Source organism: Pteropus medius, unplaced genomic scaffold (genome assembly GCF_902729225.1).
Source record: "Pteropus medius unplaced genomic scaffold, Ma_sr-lr_union100, whole genome shotgun sequence".
NCBI lineage: Eukaryota > Metazoa > Chordata > Mammalia > Chiroptera > Pteropodidae > Pteropus > Pteropus medius.
The window spans coordinates 15,198,248-15,219,238 of NW_024349798.1; the positions used below are offsets into that span (position 1 = coordinate 15,198,248).

Below are 20,991 nucleotides of genomic sequence, written 5' to 3' on the forward strand. Positions count from 1 at the left end.
ATTTTTTCCTGCCTCGCTACACCAACGGCATTATAACAACAGGAGTGGAATGTCACACTTCAGAAGGGAGGAATTCACCCCCAGCCCCAGCGATCTGCCCACAGACCACACGGCAGCGGTGGGTCCAAGCCGTCCGTGTCCATGTGCATCAGTCATCTGTACGTGTTTGTAAGCCCTGGGGACATTCCCTTCCGCAGAGCCCAACTCACCATAAAAGTCGGCAGCAAAAGGGAGGCCTTGTCCAGCAGGTCGCTGGCCGCTAAGGCGGCGGATGGAGGCCCCGTTCGTGAGGGAGGCCTTGTTTGGTGGTGTAAGGGCTCGCTGTGTCCTCTCTCCCAACTCCCGTCCACCCCCGCCCCGGCCCCTGCCAGCTTGGCTGAGAGGAAGGCCGAGCACCCGGCCTCCTGCTTCCCGCCCTCACAAGCAGGCTGCTGTGGGGCTGCCAAGCTCCAGGGCAGGGGCTGAGACGTGGAACAGCAGATTCTTGTCTGGTCTTGACATTGGCAGATGGCCCAAGCCAGCCCTGTGAACCAGCCCGGGTACCTGGGGCCCGGTGGGCAGGCGCGTCTTTGAGCTAGGAGGGAGCTGACAGGGCCGGGCAGGGCGTCTGCGGCCACTGCCCTGGCCCCAGCTTTTCCACGCGACCCCCTTCCTTCTCCCCGCCAGTGGGGCTTCTCCCCAGCGGACCTGGCACTTTGAGACGGGGCTGGATCCCCCACGTGGTGCCCAGAAGTCCTTTCCAGATGCAAATACATACGGAAGCCTCCCAGGGCCACGAGAGTTGGAGAAACGACCAGACCTGGCCGGAGAAGCGAGAGGCTTTGAGCCAGACTTCCTGAATCCGATGCCTGCTCCTGCTTGTCCTTGTGCAGGTGTAGTCTCTCTGTGCCTCAGTTTCCTCGTCTGCAAAGTGGGCTAATAATAGAGTTGTTGTGAGGACTAGATAATCACACACACACACACACACACACACCACACATACACACACACACACACACGGCACATGGAAAACATGAAAACCTCATCAGGTCTGTGGTTTGGTTAACGGGTTTAGCCGATGTTGATGGTCTGGCTTTGATATTGCACTGCAATTACCTAAGAACGTCACCCCTGGCGGAGCTGGGCGAGGGCACACGGAACTCTCGGTCCGGCAACTTCCTATGAGTCTGTAATTATTTCTTTTAAAAAGTCGAAAAGGAAAGGAAAGTTGGTTAACGTCTGTCAGGCCTTGGAAGAAGGCTGGGGGCACGGTAAGCCCTACCTGAGTTCAAGTGACGATGGAGATGGTGATGATGGCAATTGAGAGTGTTTTATCCCATCCTGGACAGGGCTGGGTCACGAGAGGGGAAGCCACGTTTCTGTGACCCCTGGGTCACTCCCGCTCCCCAGCTCCGGATGCCCTGAGCTCCAGGCACAGCTGACGAATGCATTCCCAGAGCAAGCCTTGCTTCATGCTGCTTAGTCCCGCTCATGCAGGGCCCTCTGTGGAGGATGCCCCAGTACCCCTCGTCGTCTGCCCAGTGCCTCTTCATCCTCCCGGCTCACGCCTTGCCCCTTCTGGGAGGCGTTCCTGGGCCCCTCCGAGCTCCCTTGGGCCCCATAAGGCTGTAAAGTGGTGGTTCTCAAAATGTGAGGCTGGACCAGCACATCTGCATGGACAGGAGAGAGAGGCAGTTCTCGGCCGCACCCCAGACCTCCTGAATCAGAAACTGGGGGTGCAGCCCGGTGGGGTGTAGCTATCTGCAGCCTGACAAATCCTCCGGGTGGTTTCTGATGAGCCTGCTGTAAGGTGAGCGTGTCTCACACATTAATACACGTCACCTTGCATCCCGTTCACGGCAGGTCCTGATTCAGCAGGTCGGGGTGGTGCCCGGATCTGGGGTTTCCAATGACCGCCCCCCCAGGGGAGGCCGACGCCTCGGGGCTCCGGAGTCCTCTCCACCTCTCCCTTCTAGCTGCCAGGGCTGTAGGTGCTTGGCGACGTGTTACTGTTATTGAAAACGTGGGTGCGTTGCAGAAACCCCTTATCCTGTGGTTCTTCGAATTGAGGGGACAGAGGACAGGGAGGATCCGGGGGGACCGTGGTCATCTCGCTGCAGCTGGAAAAGGGAGGCGGAGAGGAAGGAGGCTGTTCCCATCCACCCGCTCCTCCCAGACATGGCGGGATCCTGGAACGGAGCCGTAGGACGTGACCCCCTAAAAGAACACTCTTGGTCTGAACTGGGAATGAGCCCTTCCCTTTTTTCTCTTATTCATGCATTTTTAAATCTATTCTGCAGATGTTGACCAAACTGTGTAGGAGCAAAGACACGCTAATGGGCCACACAGATGTGCACCCTGTCCTCAGGCAGCAGCATCCTTTGCTGGGGACAGGTGTCAGTCATGGAGCAGGACCGCGACGGCTGTGTTGAGAGGGGAGTCTGAGCGTTCTGAAGCGGTTTAGCTGTGGGACTTCGGGGAAGGGCAGCAGAGTTTCCGTGGGGGGAGGTGGGGAGAGTGACATTTAAGCTGAAACAGTGCAGGCTGGGTGAGGATTATTTTAGGAAGAGGAAGTGACACGTGCAAAGGTCCTGTTCTCAGTGGGAATCTGGTGATGCTTGGAGAGAATGCTAAGCAGAGAGAGAGAGAGAAGAGAAGAGAGAGAGAGAGAGAGGCAGGGTTGCAGGAGTCAGGCCATGCAAGACTTTACAGGCTGCAGTAAGAATTCCATCTTTGTCCTAAGAAAAATAGGAAGAAATGGAAGGGTTTTAAGCAAAGGAGTAGCAACCGATTTGCCTTTTGGAAGGATCACGCTGGCTGCCGGTGGGGAAGGGATGGGAGGATGGGTGGCGAGGTAGATGCGGGGGTCAGCCGAGAATCTGCTGCACTTGTGTGTCTGCCAGCCAGTGTGGACCTGGAGAGAAGGGGCTGGACCCAGCAGGGGCTGAGGGCTCAGGAAGGACTGGCTCTGGGACGTGAGGGACAGGAGGGTGTAGAGGAAGTGTCCAGCGACTCAGCTCATTCCTACAGGCGGGTCCTGGAAGTCTCAAGCTGACTCCGCCTTTGCAGGGGCAATGTGTTCCCGCCCCGGCCCCCAAGCCCAGCTGCCTTCGAGCTCACGTGACCTCTCGCCCCTGCCAGCCCTGTTCCCAGCGGTCCCTCCACCTGGGCGCCTGTGACTGTGCATTTTACTTTCCCCTTCCTGGCCTTTCTCGACATCCGCCCCGAGGTCTCGTTCAGATGCTAGACAGAGGCCCGGGTTTGTCCACCTCTAAGCCCAAACCCACCAACACACACGTGCCCTCCATACGTGTTCATCTTCTCGACCGCGGTGACTGATGTTCCCACGAAATGGGAGCATCAGACCATCTGGGACCAGAGGCTTCCAGAGAGTGTCTTTGAAGGGAGAAGAACAAGGCGGCGTGAACGCTTATGCTGTCAGAGCCACACGAGCCCTTCGGGACTGGAGAAATGGGTCCTCAGCGGATGGCGCTGGTAGCGAGGCAGGCAGCACACGCCGGTGGCAGCCCTCTGGCTCAGAGGCACCACGCGGGTGTCTGCCCTCGGGCAGTGCCCCCCGTCTCAGCCCCTCGTCCGACGTAAGGGAGAGCAAGGCTGGGAGCGAAGCGGGGCCAGCGGGTCTGAGTCGTTCCTTCCTCCTCTCTCCCTGGCCCCTGCCGACGTCTGTTGCTGAGTGAGGACCCACTGTGTGTCAGACACTCTCAGACCAGTGGCTCTCAGCCAGGGACGGCTGCGCCCCCAGGGGACATGTGGCGATGGCCGCAGACATTTCTGGTCAGCATAACTGGGGTGGAGGGAGAAGGGTGCTACCAGCATCTAGTGGGTAGAGGCCAGAGGTGCTGCTAACCACCCCTCAGTGCCCAGGACGCCCGCCCCCGCCCCCAGCAAAGAATCCTCTGGGTCCCCAGTGTCGGTCGTGCGGAGGCCGAGAAACCCCATCACAGACCCTTCGCTTCCCTCCTCTCAAATACCAGTTGAGCCCTCTCTGCACGCTAGGCTTTTGCACGAATCTTCATGTCTCTGTGTCATTCACGTTCGGTTCATCCGTGACCTTTCGCCTCCACCCCAAGGTGTACTCGGCGTCAGCTGCGGCACTTGGCTCCGTGCCACCCAGTCTTTGTTTGCTTTTAATCCTCATGACAGTTAGAGGAGACAGACATTATTTCCCCCGCTCCCCGTAGGAAATAACGAATCCCATTTATTGAGCATGTACTATGTGCCAGGTACTGGTAAGGATACTGATATCTAATCCTCGCCTCCACTCTGGTTTAAATTAGGTTCTGTAATCCCGTTTATCCCAACGTCGAAACGGGTGCTTGGATCAGAGTAGGTGCGCATTCGAGTCCACATGCCTAGGGAATGGGGGAGAAGCTAAGGACCGGGGTGATCTTCCGGCCGGTGGGCAAGAGTGCGGGCGGGTGTCTTCGGACCGAACCGGCCCGTGAGGGTGCAGATGGAGCTTTGGTCTTCTCTGCGTCCAAACCGCCTTGGAACCAAGCGAGAGGACACTGTCCTAGGAGCCCCTCCCCGCTTCACGGAGTGGCGGGTGAGGAGCGGACGGTCAAGAGGAAAAGCTTCAAGGAGACGAAAGGAAGAGCCTGCTTCCGCCTGTCCCGTGCTGGCCACTGGACTGTGCCCGGATTCCACGACCTCAGAACTCTGAGCAGCACTGCCGAAGGCAGGTTTGGTCATCTTTGACACACGATTCACATTCTCATCTGCATCCTCCTTTGTCGTGTGGGGGCGAGGGGCCTGTCCCGTGCATCGTAGGCTGTTGAGCAGCGTCGCTGGTCTCTGCGTGCTAGATGCCAGTAGCTCCCACCCCACGTGCCCCAGGTGTGAAAACCAGCAATGTCTTCCCTCCGACTCCTCTTAGGACTCTTTCTCGTAGAGACTTCCAGGCATCAGCCCCCATGCAGACAGACCCCAGCGGAGGAAGGCTGAGCACACCTAAGCCTTCCCTGCCCCCTCCTCAGAGGCCAGGCTAGCCTCTACTCCCCTCCCTCCAAGAGCAACTGCCCGGCTGAATGCCATTTGTAGATTCTACCTCCTCTGGGCACGGGAAGGCCCCGGGACATAGAAGCAATCCAAAGCCCGATCAATCCCTTCTTTTATTCAGGGTAAAGTTATAAATGGGCTGGAGCCACTGGAAAGATTTTCCACCTCGCTGTGCAGAGAAGCCCTCTTATGAAAGATGTATTGATGGGTCCCCTCGTACCGAGATGTGACTGGTCTCCGAAAGGCAGGAAATAAGTATCCGCTGGCTCTTCTTCCTGCCACAAAAAAAAAGAACCCCTCTTCAGGTCAAATTTCCTCTGCGCCCAAGTAGATTTGATTTAAACCATTTTGCTGTGAAATATAAATAAAATAGAGATGACTCCTGTAATAATAGAGAGTAACTCCCCGGTGATCTAGTTTTGACTTCCAGAAAATAGGGCATTAAAACTACAGGCTCAGATAACTAACGGATCCGCAGGCTCCAGCCACTAGCTCCCCCTTTTCAAGCGGCACAAGCAAGCGTCAGCCAGAGGCTCACCGCCAAAAAGACCAGACACTCAGGTTCAAGGCTCAGCTCCGCCTCGCTCCAGCTGTGCGACCTCGGGTGAGTCACTTGGCCTCTCTGGGCCTCAAACCCTTTTTTCTGTATAAAGAGGGGGCTGGAATACATGCCTCGCATACCGCTTGGCTTCATGAATGTGAGAACATCCAAGACTTGGAAACTCAAACTTACCAGAAGGATCCATTTGAGGGGTTAGGAACCAACGTTTCATTTTACCAAAGGATCTTGATCGTCACGAACGGGCTCGGAACCGGCGGTATGGACTAAATGTTTGTGTCACCCCCAAATTCATACGTTGAAGTCCTAACCCTGGATGTGACAGTATTAAGGGTGGAGAGGGCTTTAGAAGATGCTTAGGGTTGGACCAGGTCGTGAGAATGAGGCTTCAAGAAAGTGGTGATTGTCCTTGTGAGACGAGGAAGAGACCAGAGCCCTCTGTCTCTGCCATGCGAGGATGTAGCGTGAAGGCTGCCATCTGCAAGCCAGGGGCGGGCCCCCGGCAGAACCCGGCAGAACCCGGCCGCCCCGGCACCCAGATCCCAGCCTCCCAGCCTCCGGAACTGTGGGGAAATGAATGAGTGCAGCTTAAGCCCCCCAGCCCATGGCACTTCGTGACAGCAGCCCAGACGGACGAAGACAAATGGACACCTTCGAGCCGTGAGCTTTCGAAGATGCATACAGGAAAGGATTTTTAGAAAATCCTGTCCATATCCAATGTTTCAGAGGCTTGTCTGCTGCATCCAGTGAAACACACATGCACAGACGAACTGCATCTTACTTGGAGTTTAGGTTTGAAAGTCGGCCCTTGGGGCAAAAATCTTGGGTAGTCTGGATTTTTTGTTTGTTTGTCCTGTCTTCTCTTTCTCCTACTTTTGCCCATTCTCTCACTTTCTTCCCCTCTCCGGCCACATACATTTGAGTTCTCTTATTGGAATCCATGCGTGACGTGTCCCCACCTGTCAGAATACAGTAGACCGGGTGGCTTAGAAACACCAGATGCGTGTTCCTCACAGTTCTGAAATCTGGAAGTCTGCGATCTGGGGCCAGCAAGGCCCCTCTTCCCCACTGCATAACAGGAAGAAGGCAAGAGCTCTGTGGGGTCCACGTGATATAGGGACTCATCTCATCATGGGGACCCATCCGCACGACCTCATCAACCTCCCAAAAGCCCCAGCTCCCGACACCGTCCCACTGGGGGGCAGGATTTTAACGTGAACTTGGGGGGCTGCTGGAGAGGGCGCCTCATCGCCACTCCCAGCCATAACTCCTCTGCCGATGGGCGAGTCAGAGTCACAGCCAGGTCAGAGGAAGTGAGTAGATACCACCTCCCAGCCCCCTGAGGCTGCCCGAGAGCCTGCGGGAAGGGGATCCACACGCAGGAGTGACTGTGTCCCACGTGTGTGTGATCCAGACCTGGCCCTTTTCATTTGCAAATAAAAGTTCTCGGGAAGCCAGAGTCTGGGGTCGGCGGGGTCGTACGGTCATGAACGCGTTGGTGGAGCAGCCCTTCATCCGCGTCATTAGCAAATGTCCCGGAAAACTAAAGCGGACCTCTGGCAGTATCTCACACTCACTCACACTCACTCACACTCTCACACACACAAAACACTCACTCACACTCACACATACACACACACACACAATTTAGTTAACGCATCTTTGTGGAAGATGTGTCACATCCACGCCTTATACAAGAGGGTCCAAAGAACAAAATGTAAAATGTTTTCGATGATGTCATTGTCACCGATGATCTATTGCATGGAGCTGCAATTTGGGGAGACCCGAAGGAGGTCTGGGGGTGCCGCAGAGCCCTTTTTCCTCGCTTTAGTCCTTGCTGGTTCTGCTCATCTCCCTTCCTATCAGCAGCGTTCCGGCTGCATTTGCTTCTAAAAAGCCTCATCGATCCCCTCCTGGCCCTCCCCATTCACTCACACACGTCCGCATCTCATCTGCCGTCCGCTCGTCTCCAGAAGGACACGTTTTTAGAAATCGGAGAAGGCAGTTAGATTAGCAATCGTAAATTTCTGTTCCTGTTGGACCCACAAACTTGAACTCAAGTCTGAGACATCCTGACTTAGGGAACCAGGATGAGCTTCCACGTCGGCACCTCCCTGAGCCTCTGCCCCCACACGGGGAGGACATGCAGGGCCCCCGCGAGCTGGAACGCAGTGTGGCCGTTGGCAGTGAGCGTAGCTGCAAACATGCACGTGGCCTTCAGGGTCACGTGCTCCTTGCCACCCAGAGGCTGAGTCTGCGGCTTCGTTCTTGGCCAGTTTGTCGAGAATCCTGGTGGGGACTGTCCCAGCCACAGCTCCATTACCCCCATACTCTCCTCTGGCTGTGCAAAGTTGGGCGACTGACTGATACCCAAATAGATTTATTTATCTTGAATCTGTGGGAACATTTCTGTGAAAATAGACCCCTTCCCATTCGGCTTTCCCCGCCAAGGGCGAAGAAGGAACGGGGACTGGCTTAACTGGTCCTGCAACTGTGATTACAACTCACTTCATTCCCACGTTCCCACATTTTTTGGGGGGATGGGGGGTGGATCTTACCTGTGGATTTACTACACTGTTGGCAGGTGATGCTTTTTGGATATAGGTTTACAGCAGGTTTAGGGCCAAAAACACACCAGCGATTTCAAAGGCGCTAAGCTTTAAGAGTCAACCGAAATAAAAGCGCTTTCCAGTCACCTCACTGCTGTCCCCTCCCAGTCCAAACCCCAGAACCATCACTTCCCACCACGCCCGCCAAACACGTAGGGCACTTCTGCAATCCCGGGAGAGCACTACGTGAAGGGTGGCAGGACACGCTCCCAGAGATATGCATCTTTGCACCTGAACTCGCACCTGTCCTTCCTTCTACCTGCCGCCTTGTCCTTCCAAATTCCAGCCCGCTCGCTCCCTCACCTGCCTCAGGCCCTTGCTCAAAGGTCAGCTGCTGGGGAGGCCATCTGGACCACCACTTGTAAAATTGCTAAGAGTCACCGTTCTCTATCCCTCGGTGCTGATTTGCTGTTCTTCATAGCTGTTACTGCCACTGACCGATACATACAGTTATTGTCTGCCTTCCCTGTCTCAGTGTGAATCCCAAGGGAGCATAACAGTATGTCTTATGAAGTATGTACATACATATATATACACACACACGGGTACACACACATACATACATACATACATACATATGTTTATTATTCACTTATTTGTTCGGTTCACATATCCTGAGCGCCTGCCACGCACTTAGCTCTCGACCAGTACGAATTGACAAATCCTATCGATTGTAAGATAAGCCTCCATTTCAGAAATGTTAAAATGGTGAAAAAAAAAAATATATATCCATCTTAGAAATCAAGAGAACACGGTAAAATGGCCCGGAAAATGCCTGGATTATTTAGAGCCGCTAAACGCCCTCTCCCTAGAATCGGAATGAAAAGGCTGAATGGGTTTTGAGAATGCGTCGAGGTGCAGTTGTCACGCTTCCTGCTTCAGCTTTCGTAATGCCAATAACGGCGAGAGTTATAAAGTCACGCAGGCGCCTACGTCCCGGGTTCATTTCCAAGAGCTTCCCGTGCCTTCGCTCACTTAATCCTCACGGTGACACGCACGTCATGCAAGTTTCATAAACGTGACAGCCGGGGCTTCGAGAGGGGGTCCTCAGGATTCGGTCGACTTGAGAAATGTCTATGTACTCACAAATAAAAACGCAGGGTTCGCGAACTTCCCGTAAAGGGCCAGATCGTAAATATTCGAGGCCACGTGGTCTCTGTCACAACTGCCCGGTTCTGCCAGTGTAGGTCTAAGGCAGTTGTAGACAATGTGTAACTCGATGGGCGTGGTCGTGTTCCAATACAACTTCTGGAAAAGAGGCTGGCCGGCCGGAGTTGGCTGGCCGGGGACAGCTTGCTGACCCCTCAGCGGAGTCTGAGTTTGCCGTAACCTTCATGTGTGTGAGGAGGGCTGCGTCACGTTTTGGCCATCACTGTGGCCCATGCAGGGAGCACAGTGCTTTGCACGTGGTAGGTCCTGAATGAAGGAAAGAAAGAAAGAATGAACGAGTGCATGAATGACAAACGGGGAATCAGCTGGTGGTCTGCCTGGTGAGACCACCGTGATTAAAGCTCCAGCTTTCCCGTTTGCCTTTCTCAACACTTACTTCTTTACCTAACTGTGACTTTCTCTCCCTCCTTCCACTCCGTCCTTATTCCAGGCCACAGAGCCAGCCCTCACCTGCCCAGCCTCACTCAGAACGCCCTGGGGAATGTGGGTGACGCATCCCAGTGAGCTCTTCTGCCCGCAGTGGCTTTTTGGGAACCTTGTGTGTGTGTGTGTGTGTGTGTGTGTGTGTGTGTGTGTGTGTGTGTGTGTGTTGAGACATCTCTTTCCCCTCTCCTTATTCTAGAAAGGGCAGTCTGCAGAGTAAGATTGCATAATTAAATCAAAGCCTGCGGAAGGGAACGTGATGGTGGGGGCCGTAACTTGGAACCAGGATTGGCAGTAAGACACGAGTCACCCAGACCTTGCTGTGGGGGGCCAGGGATTTGGGTCGGAGCTCTCCGACGGCTGGCAGGAAAAGCAAATCAGCCTCTCCCACCCCACCATCTCCAAATAACCTGCACAGACCATTGCTCATGGCAGGCAGGACTGTCCAGTGCTCGGGGCAGATGGAAGTCTCTCCAGAGAGCCCATGAGAAAGCACAGCCAGGACCAAGGCCCAGCAGCCATGAGGCTTCCTCAGTGGACACGCGGGCGTCCTGACTGTCTGCTCCAGCCGTCCCTGGCCCAGGCTGCCCTCTTACATGGACGGCTGGACCCCACCAAATTATCCTCAAATGGGTGAGGATACATCTGGGTCTCTGGGCCTGGGTTGACCTGGCACAGCCCTGTGAACAACTGGACCAGGTGAACAACTGGACCAGGTGGTCTTCAAGCATCATGAGAGCATGAGGAGGCAGCTGTCAGTCAGGGGGACCAGGTGAAAAGTCCGGCCCTGCTTCCGACCTCTGGCCCAGTCCTATCACGTCACGGCTGAGATGGGAGTGGACGTCAGCATTCACCTCTGGTGTCGGGCCCGAATCGAAAGACAGCCCTGGCCTTTGCCGCTGTTATTTCTTTTAAGCCTTCCAGAAGCATCGCAAGATAAAGGCCATCCCGCTTTGCCTCACGCTGCTGCGTGCTTCAAATCAATGTTTCTTGACGGTTGCTTTTTTTTTTTCCCCCCCAATATCACCCAGCGAGAGAAATTAAATACCAAAGGATATGATTTTATCAGGCAGGGTTGAGCTTTGGAGGGCGGCAAACTATTGTAATATCTAAGATTTTTTTTTCGCCAGGCCTTTCCCTCAACTCATTTTTGCCCCCTGGGGGGAACAACATCAGCCCCGTTGAGAATGCAAGCATGCTTTAGATGCACGAACTCCTTAACGGCCCATTTGATGGATGCCAGGTCAACCCAGGCCCAGAGAGGTAAAGGAACTTGCCCAAAGTCACGGAGCTAGTGAGAGGGGGCTGGCGTTCAGTCTTAGGGTCTGGCTCCAGCCTGTGCCGTGAGCCGCTTCTCTTCATGGTCCCCTCTTGTCCCTTACCACCGTACCTCGCGAACTGTTCTCTTCCGGCACGTATGGAATCGCCTCGTTCTTTTTAACAGCCGCGTTGTTTTCCATTTGCGTGAGCGCGGCGTAAGCTCTTTAACCAGGCCACCACCGCTGAAGGTGGGCCGATTTCCAGTCTTTCGCGATGAAAAACTCTGCGGATACGCTCCTCCCTGCGCACGTGTCATTTGACTCAAATGCAGGCAGCCCTGGAGGTTAAATTTCTAGAAAGGGGATCGCTGCCCGCGTGCATTTTGTTGGGACTGTGGAAACATCTCTGCAAAGCTGAAATTCTCACCGAGCCATCCAGAGTCAATTCGCACCCCTTTTTCTTAACTCAGCTACTGTTTCGACCCCCAAATTCTGTCTGACCTGGCTATCGACTTGGACGTGGGCTCCCCACCCCTGCCCCCTCTTATGCATATAAGTCACTGAATGAATTACGCTCGTCATCTGGTATTTCCCGCTGAGTTGAGGTAGGCCTAGGCAGCCGGCTTTCGCTCCCGCCGCCCGGATGCATGCTTTGACATGGGGCTGGAGGAAGCAGCTTCGCAGCTTCTCCCAGGTCGGGGACGGGGGCGGGAAAGTCAAGTCCTTCCTGCGTCACCAGGCCTCTCTTCTCTAAGAGCCGGCTCTCGTTCTGCAGACTCTCCCTGGTCTCCGTTTATCAGGGATGTGGTCGGCTTTTAGCGGTCAAGGAAATCCAGCACAGGTGGGCCTGGCATAGTGTCTGCACAAGACAAATTCAGATCGCTTCCAGCCCCCCCTGGTGGGTCTCCATGGCCGAATGAAGGCTAAATCCGCGCTCCCCTCCCCCATGCTGTGACCTCAGCGAGCAAATCATGGTGCACAGGGGCCGGACAGTCACGGAGTGCCTGCAGCCTCTCTCTGCGGCGGAGTTGCCTCTGACGAAGCCGGCTGCACTCCTGAAATCATCGCGGTAATGAAACCCAACGGCGTCTGGCGATGGTTTGTTCCATACGTTCCTTGAGGAAAAGCGAGTTAACGGGATGGAGAAGCCCGAACGGGATTTTTTGCCAGTGGAATGTGCTGGCCTGCGCTGTCTGGTTACGACGTCCCGCCGTGGCTGAGTGCCACCCCCACCCCCGTTCTGTAAGCGGTTTTCTCCGGCTCAGTATGGCCGATTAAACATGGTGGCCGGGTTGATAATGGCATGTAGCCGGATTCCATCGTGGCGATGGCATTAACCTGGAACACAGTAGGAACACGGAAAGAAATTCGATGCATCCAGGTATCTGTTCAACCAATAGTCGCCCAGTTTCCGTCAGGTGCCAGGTAGGGTTTATGGATACATAAGGGACATCACGAAATAGCTTGCTTTCTAGTCGCAGGATGCAGATGATGAGCAGATAGAGAGGCTAAGTGGCCTGAGGAGGAACATAATGCGAGGGACACGGGGTGCCTACTGGGTGGAGTGGGGGCAGTTCTCAGAGGAGACGCCCGAGCAGTGATCGATGGGATATCTGGGGGAGAGTTTTCCAGGCACAGCCAGTGCAAAGGCCCTGCGGTAGGCTACAGCATTTACCTCGGGTCTGTTGACAGCACCACGGAAGGTCAGAGCTCAAAGACATTCATTCGAGCCCCTTCCCTGTCGGATGAAGACTGAGGCCAGATTTTTTAGGGGGACCTGACTGTCCCAAGGCCATACTGCTGCTGATAGGACAACGTTTCAGGGCCCTCGACTCCCATCCCCACACTTCATAGAGACTTCAAGGGGCCTCGGGACAGCCGGGAACATGTCGACCAACCCGGTTCGACCCCCAGCACCTCCATTCGCCAGCTGCGTGGCCCAAACGACTGCGCCTCCCTGAACCTCAGCTCCCCCGTCTGTGAAATGGGAAGAAAGAGAGCCGTGGGCCCCCGGCTCGCTGTGAGGAGTGGACGAGATGGCGCGGGCTCAGCACACGGTGCGTGGTGGCTGTTCTGCAGGAAACGTTAGTCACGGGCCCCACGCTGCTGGGTCCTGAATGAACGCAGTCAGCCGCCTGCCCAGCTCCTCACCGCCGACATGACACCGTCCTTCCCCGTGTGACTGTCACCGGACCCAAACCGCGTTTGCGTTTGTTGGGATTTTTTTTTTTTGCGGCGTGGGATGGATCTGTTTTCCTAGCGGAGACCTTCAGGGGGTGGGACCTTGAGAGACATGCTTCGGTCCCGCTCGTCACTGGGTCTCGCATGTATGATCAGGGACACGTGAGAAGCCCAAAGCGCCGTGTGCCGGGTGACGTCGCTAGAGAACACGGCGTCGCAGGCAGCATGATGGAGACTCCATTCCCCGGCCCAAGCCAGGGGCTTAGTCCCACTCCATGCAGCATTCTCCTATTAGAATGGGATGCCCCATGCCGCCCCGGGTTGTTAGAGGAATTTACTAAGCTCAGAATGCTACGGTCGTCACGTCCAGCGCAGCGTCTAGTCGCCAGGAATCAGCTGGTGTGACTTCCGCTCTCTCTTCTCCGTTCCTTCCCTCTGCCGCCGAAATGATTTCAGAGATTCGTTTCTGATGGCTGGACTTCGATTCCGTTTTACGGATGAGGAAACCGAGTCTCTCAGGGGTGAGACTATATCACACGGGCAAGAAGGGAGGAGCCAGGATTTGAACCCTGCTGGTTTGACTCCAGTCTGGAGAAAACTTCTGGCCTTGCCCGTCGCCGAGCTCATTCCAGATTCTTAATGCTTTGATCGGATTGATTCGGGAGCTGATGGAGCAAGGCCAGATCCTCGGCGACTCATCCTTCTTTAGGGTCAGTCAGAGGGTCAGGCGGACCCTGGAGGAAGCCAGCCCTATTTGTCCCCTGGCTGACCTGTCCCCCGCAGCCCCGGTTGACCTTATCCCACGATTCCTGCTGGCGCTCATGTCCGATCCACCTCACAGTTTTATTTTCAGAGCCTCTGAGATGTCTCGCACATATAATCCCAGGTCCCACGGGGCCGCGGCTAATTAGCCTTTGATTATTCACAAACAGAAGAGGCAGGAACGGGGAGCCGGGGCCTCCTCGCTCTAATCACCCACAGGAAGTGAGGCTGAGGTTTCTAGAAGTAGCTGAGCCGGGATCTGGAGATGAGAGGTGCAAGCACCCGAGAGATCGTGGGGAGAAACAGACGGGGAGCTGGTCTCCTCTGGGGCCCCGGTCACACCCCCAGGTGGCAGTAACCATAGGGGTTTTTTTTTGCTGTTGATTTGTGTGTGTGTTTTTTTTTCCTCTCAGGCCGATCCCGGCCACCTTCATGTAACCACAGCTAGCTTTCCAGGAAGTTACTTCTGTTGTCACCAGGCCAGGAGACAGCTGGCATCCTTTTTAGGTTGCACATATAAAGTAGGACACTTCAAAACTAGGAGCTCCACCGTGCATTTCCGGCAGTCAGAAGGGTCCCTTTCATTTCTCCCTAACTCTGTTAATAGGCGAAAGGGTTGTAAAGAAGATGAGACACCTTCCAATGAATGATTTGTGTTATCACTGGGGCAGGCGTAGGGCTGTTCACTCACTCGACAAATAATCTCAGCTCATTCGGAGCAAAGGATGCGTCTTTACAGCTGTCTATGTCTACGCTTGTTGACATTTGGGGTCGGATAATTCCTTACTGTGGGGCCATCCTATGCACTGCAGGCTGTTTAGCAGCATCCGTGGCCTCTCCCCACTAGGTGTGAGTACCCTCCACCCCCAGTTATAACAACAAAAGGCGTGCAGAACGTTCCATGAGGGATAAAACTGCCCTCATTAAGAACAGCGGTTCTAGAAGGTTTCCGCCATGTGGCCCAGCCCCCATTTCCTCTCTGACCCACTCTCCTGCTTCATATCCTTTTTTACTTCCTCCATTCCAGCCACACTGGCCTCCTCGCTGGTCCTCACTGGCCAGGTGAGCCATGCCAGGCACATTGTCACCTCAGAGCCCCTGCCCTGCAGCTCCCTCTCCCTGACATGTTTCCCTCGCCCCCTGGATACCCACACAGCCTGCTCGCCCACTGACTTCCGGTCTTGGCTGAAATCCCACGCTCTCACTTTGAAGCCTACCTGCGCCCCATCCAGGTGGATGCTGCGCCCCACCCAGCACCCCGACCCCCTTTCTTCGGCTCTCCTCTCCCCTCCCACGCACAGTACCCGTGCATAATCTTATCCACGTGGTTCTCTGTCTGTCTCCCTATGCTAAAGTAAAGCTCCTCAGGGCGAGACCTTTGTCTTCAGTGTTCCCCGATGGCCCCCAAGCTGTCAGATAACACTTTTGTGACATATTTGTCCCGTGCCTGCATAATGCAGGTCCAACTTGCCCAGAGATGGAGGATAAGTTTTGTCCACGGTGCCGAAGGGTAAAGGAGCGTGGAGGTTCCCGGCAGGGCAGAGATAAGTCGGGGTGCATCCCCAGGGCAGCAGGATGCGGGGCGGAGTCTGCGGAGAAGGACGCTGGGCAGAAGCCGCCCTGTCGGCCCTCCTGGGGTCAGCCCTGCTGTGCATCCTCACGTGGCTCTGGGCCCTGTCCCCTGGAAGCCTTTGCAGTGTGGCCTCCTGCTTGTCCCCATTGGTATTCAGGCCACCCCAGGCCCTGAATAAACATTTCCCCTGCCATCATCCCTTACGCAGCAGCTTTTGCCTGTGGCATGCGAGAGTCAGAACTGTGATAAAAATAGTGTTTGTTTACCGCACTCTGCTTATTTGGTACTTTGAGCAGCAGTGATGGCTAACACATCGTTCCTCCCTCACGTGGTGGGGCCGCCTCGAGACAGCCTCCCAGGTGCCCCGTCCACAGACAGGCATCAGTGACACCGCTGCGTTGTGCCCTGCCCCAGCAACCAGGTTTTACAGAAACCTTTCCTTCCATTCCCTGTCTTCTTAAAAAGCCTTGGGAAGCATGGGACAGAAGGAAACTCTGAGTCCGTGCTGAGCAGGAGACCCCCGTGGCCGGGGAATGGTGCTGATTCTTGGAGGTGCTTCTGGGTTGATCCGCAGTAAGAGGCAGAGCCAGGATCTGAATCCATTCGTCTCCAGGAAGCCCGTGCTGAGGGCGTGGCCCCGTCCTGCCCTCCGCCCTCCACAGCAGTCAGGATGCGATGGCCTTTCCGAAGAGGGACATGGCGTTCGCTAACATTGACTCTTAAAAGGGAGATTCTCTTCCCACTCACAATCTTCACGTAAGGACTCTCGGGCCTCTGGTTTGGGTGTAAAGACATAGCTTTCCACCTCCAAAGTGTCGCATTATTTAATTGCTGCAAGTCCCAAGGGGGCTGCAGTGGCTTCTCCACGAGGCATTTGCATTTGGGCGATGCTCACAGGTCAGCAGAATCAAGGAGCAAATCCTCGTTGTTTTCGTAAATGGAGGTTTCTGGTCCTGTCCGACGGTGCCAGACTCAGGGATGCCCCATCCTGCCCATCACCGCTCTTCCCTTCTGGTTTCCGAGGCCTCCGGACATCAGCTGGTGTAGCAGACGGGGAGCGACTTCCTGGTGTCCCAGAGCAGACGGCGGTCTCTTCTGGAACACAGGGCTGAGGGCCGGAGTCCAGTTCACTGCTCTCCTTTGCGACAGCGGCCGATCGGAATTTGGGCCCTGACTCAGGAGCCCGACTCAGTTTACAGTCTCATTGCCTGAAGCCAGCGGTGCAGCCTGTGCCACCGTCTGGTCCCTGCCTCTCGTATGCGGTGGCCTTGCCCGTCACTCAGATGGCCCACTCAGCGCTTGGGGCTGAGGCCGATTGGACGAACCTCTCGCCCTTCGCCAGCGAGTCTGGGGAGACGTGGAGAGAAGTGGGGAGGGGGTCTCCCCATCCACGCGCCCCGCTTGGTACCGAAAAGGGTTTCAGGAAAACCGTGTGTGGCCCAGTGCGATGACGTCATCCCAAACGTGCATTTTCTTATTCACGTCCATTTTAAAGTCACTGTTCGCTCTGCTCCACTGCTGATCGCTGTTCTGATGGTGTGGCCTCCTGGCAGAGTGGTTTTAAGCTTCTTCATCGCCAGTCTGTTCGGGTGACGCTCGGGAAACAAACACCAGACTATAGCAGGGATGCGGGCAGGCAGACCAGCCAGCCTGTCTGATGTCAGACGCTTGTCTGCAGAACATCTGCAGGTCATTTCAGATCATTTCAGCAGATACAGAGGCAGAACTGGCACCTGGGAAGCAGAACGTAATCAGAGCTGGTGACCTGAAAAATGGGGAGAAATAATTAATTGTGTTTCTCTCTTTGCATTGTCTGCTAGGAGGCTCAGACACAGCGTCCATACCTCTCACAAGTGCCTGGGACCCACAGTAATTTTCTGGATGCTTGACATGCTCCTGTTGGCAAATTAAATTTCTCATCGGGTTCTTTTCTCTTGATTCTGTTCCTTACTTCCCTCTACCTCATGTGTTTGTCTGTTTAATTTTTGGTCAACGGAACTGTGTTTTGCTTAAGCCTTTTTGTGGCATGGAAGAGCAGGGGTAAGTAGCTGTTACGATAGAAATATAATTTCTTGCTATATCTGTTTCTATATATCTCTTACTTAAGCATCTTTCACCCCCGCACCCCTGTTCAGCGTATTCCAGATGTGAGGCATTCGGGAATATACTTTGGCCTTTGAAGGTTTAGGAAAACACAGCTCAGAAGGGCTCCAGGCTTCCTGGCCTTAGAGCGTGTGAGGCCGTGTGAAACAAGGCGCACTTCACTCCAGCTGGATCTGCACCCCTCTGTGGGCTCAGGACCTGTGGTCTGTTATCGACTGTGCTGGGGGCCGGGACTCAGTTTCCACATCTGTGTGGAATGAGAAATAACCACCCCGGCTGTTGCCTGACCTCATCGATCCCGTATCTGACATGCTTTTCATCAGATGAAAATCCTTTTAAAACAAGACAATTGTCAGGTGGCCTGAAGATGATCGGGATTGAGTGGAAGATCCAGGGGTGTCGATCACCACCGGGGCATTGTCACCCGGTCACCTGCACCGATATGATCATCCACTAAGTCAGTTATTTTGTCTTAAGAGGAATCAGAAGAGCTGACCAGGAGTCTCAGCTCTGCCTTTCACTAGCTGTGGCCCAGGGGCCTTGGCCTTAATTTTTTCATCTGAATAATAGAGATAATTACGTGAGACGTACCTCACACTGCCTCCAGCTCATAGCTAGCTCTCTGACAATTGCATACCTTATGGCAGGCTTTGGCCTCTTGGTTGGGCGGATCAGACTATTTAGGTACAGCAGGGGATTCTGGACATGGAATGTACTAGTAGCTCCGTGCAGTCAGGGGCCCTACGAGGCATCTCCTTCCACCCTGCTCTCGGCCCTCCGTGTAATGGCGGCCTCCAGAATCTGCTCACTCAGTGCCAGCCCTTCTTGGAAATGGAATTTCACCATAATGAAAAATGAGATGGGCCTTCCTCTACCTTCCCAGCTTGAGGACTTTAAAACCTAAATTCAGTCTAGAGAGACATCTTTATTTTTACTTAGAAGGCTGTTAAAAATTATGGAAAGTTGGACACCAGGACTGACTTTCCTTGGATGAAACTTTCAATTCGTGGCTCAGCCTCTAAATTGGATGAGCTACTTGGCTAAACTCTCAAATCTACCTTTTTTTTTTTTTTCAATCGTGGAAAAAAATAGCCAATAGATCAGAGGCTACTTTAATCACGAATCAAGTTCTGTGTTCTAAGTAGGGCAACTAAGAAGTGGAGAAGGCAGGAAAGATGTGGGAAAGCTGAACTCCATTGTCATACTTATTTCCTGGATGACATGTGTGTCCTTAAAACTGGAAATCTCTGGGATTTCATTCGCTCTACCCCAGTTTTTATTCTCTGCAGAAAGTGACTGTCACGTGCCTTTTCTTCTTCCTAGAGAAGGGTTGCCCTAGAGACGGAGTGTGTGGGGCGATGAAACAGATCTCAGAGTTACTTGTGCGTCATTGCAAATTTTTTTTTTTTGGTGAGGGGCAAAGTTTTTTAGGAGCGAGTCAAATTTTATAGCTACGGAACTGAACCTTTTTTTAAATCTTCCGAACAGCAGTAATTTGCATCCCCAGCTGTCACAGTGATGATGCTGGGTCTTGGATTTCGAATACAATCGTAACTTTTTAAAGTTCCCATCTAGAGAGCTATCAACCTAACATTGGGAAAACACATCAGTCAAAGTGATTTTCGAAAATGACAGAGATTTGCGAAATTGGGGAGTGGAGTCACACACGCGCTGGGGAAACAAAGCTGCTGAGTTTAGAGTTACTTGTCACATGTCATGGAGTAGAGTATAAAAATGGTGGAAGATAATTGAGGGTTGTACATGGAAATCGTAGAGAAAGGAACAAGCGAGGTAGCAGAGAAGGAAAGGGAAGAAGGGCGGGCACGCCGACGGTGCAAGGAAGGGGTCTAAAGAAGGAGGTGGCAATCTACAGCTCACGGGCCAAATCCGGCCCTCCACTCGCTTTTGTAAATAAAGTTTTATTGGCACACAACGATGCCCACTTGTTTACATATGGTTTATGACTGCTCTTACTCTGCAGTAGCAGAGCTGAGTCATTGCGACAGAGACTATGTAGCCTAGAACACCTAAAATATTTATTAGCTGGCCCTTTACAAAAATAGTTTGTGGACCTCTGGTCTAGACCATCATGGATAAAAACTCTGACAACGGGGCAGAATCCCTGCCCCACCACTTATGAGCTGGGTGACCTTAGAGAGTGACTTCATATCTCTGAGGCTATTTCTTTTTCTGTATAATGCTCATTGTCTCATTGGGGTGATTTAACAAATCACCCGAAACTCAGTGATGAAAAACTGTAAGTGACTTTTGTTATTTGTCGTTGTTCACGGGTCTTTGGGTCAGCCAGATGGTTCTCTTCTCGGTGATGACTCCGCAATCTTGGCCAGCTCTCATGTCTCAAGGTCAGCTTGCTATAGGCTGCTCTAGGGTTATCTCAACTAGTACACGTGGGCTCTCCTCCACCTGGTCTCTCATCCCCCAGTAGACGAGCCTGGGCTTGGTCACATGTCAGTGACGGGGTTGCGAGAGAGAGAGTGGGGGTATGCAAGGCTCCCCGAAACCACACTTAGACCTGGAGCAGGGTCACTTCCACCACACTCCTTCGGACAAAGCACGTCCCCCCGACAGCCCATACTCAAGGTGTGGGAAGATAGACTCCCCCTCTTAACGGGTAGAGCCGCGAAGTCACATTGCCAAGGTCATGGATACATCAGCAGCCATCAGTACACTGAGTCGACTGTACTCATATTATAAGACAAACCCCTAAAAGAACCAAAGAATCAGGGCACAATACCGGACGAGTAGGAGGCGCGTAGGAAATCCCAGCTGCTACTGCTCACGCCGTGAACGAGGCTGCACAGCCAGGGTTGTGTTCCAAAGGTTTCACTGGTGACTGGTTTCTCCTCTAGTCTCCCCGCTTGGGCAGGGTCCCATTCTTATATTACAGAAGGGACGAGTAACTGTTACAGATCCTCGGTTAAAAGAGATGCGCTTAACACAGTGCCTGGCAGTATCAAACTCTCACTCAGTGTTCGTCTTTGTTACTAAGTGATCGATAGATGGCAAGTCTTTTTGTTACTATGTCCGCCGCCGGTCAGAAGAATCTGCGTCTCCATTCCAGACAGTCTTGGGTGGGTGTCTCTGTCTTCCTTCTTCAGATGCTCGGTCTCTCTCCCTCCCTCTTCCCTCCTCTTCCCCTCCTCCCTCTCTGTCTTTCTCTCTCTCCCTCTCTTCCACTCCTTCCTCATTTGACCTCTCTCTCGGGGGATATTTTGCAGAGTTTCCTCGTCCTCTCTCTCTGGGAGCCCAACACAGTGGGCCCTTCATGCAAAGTGACATCTGCACAGAGTCTAGAGGCCTGGAGCGCTCCCTGGCAGCAAGCTCTTGGCTGGA

At 53.9% G+C, this 20,991-nt stretch overlaps 1 protein-coding gene across 1 annotated transcript in view; it reads left to right on the forward strand.

Moving 5' to 3' along the window:
* Positions 1–20,991, forward strand: part of XYLT1 (xylosyltransferase 1) — a 188,907-nt gene that overhangs the window by 31,669 nt on the left and 136,247 nt on the right. The gene's annotated exons all lie outside the window — the stretch shown is intronic.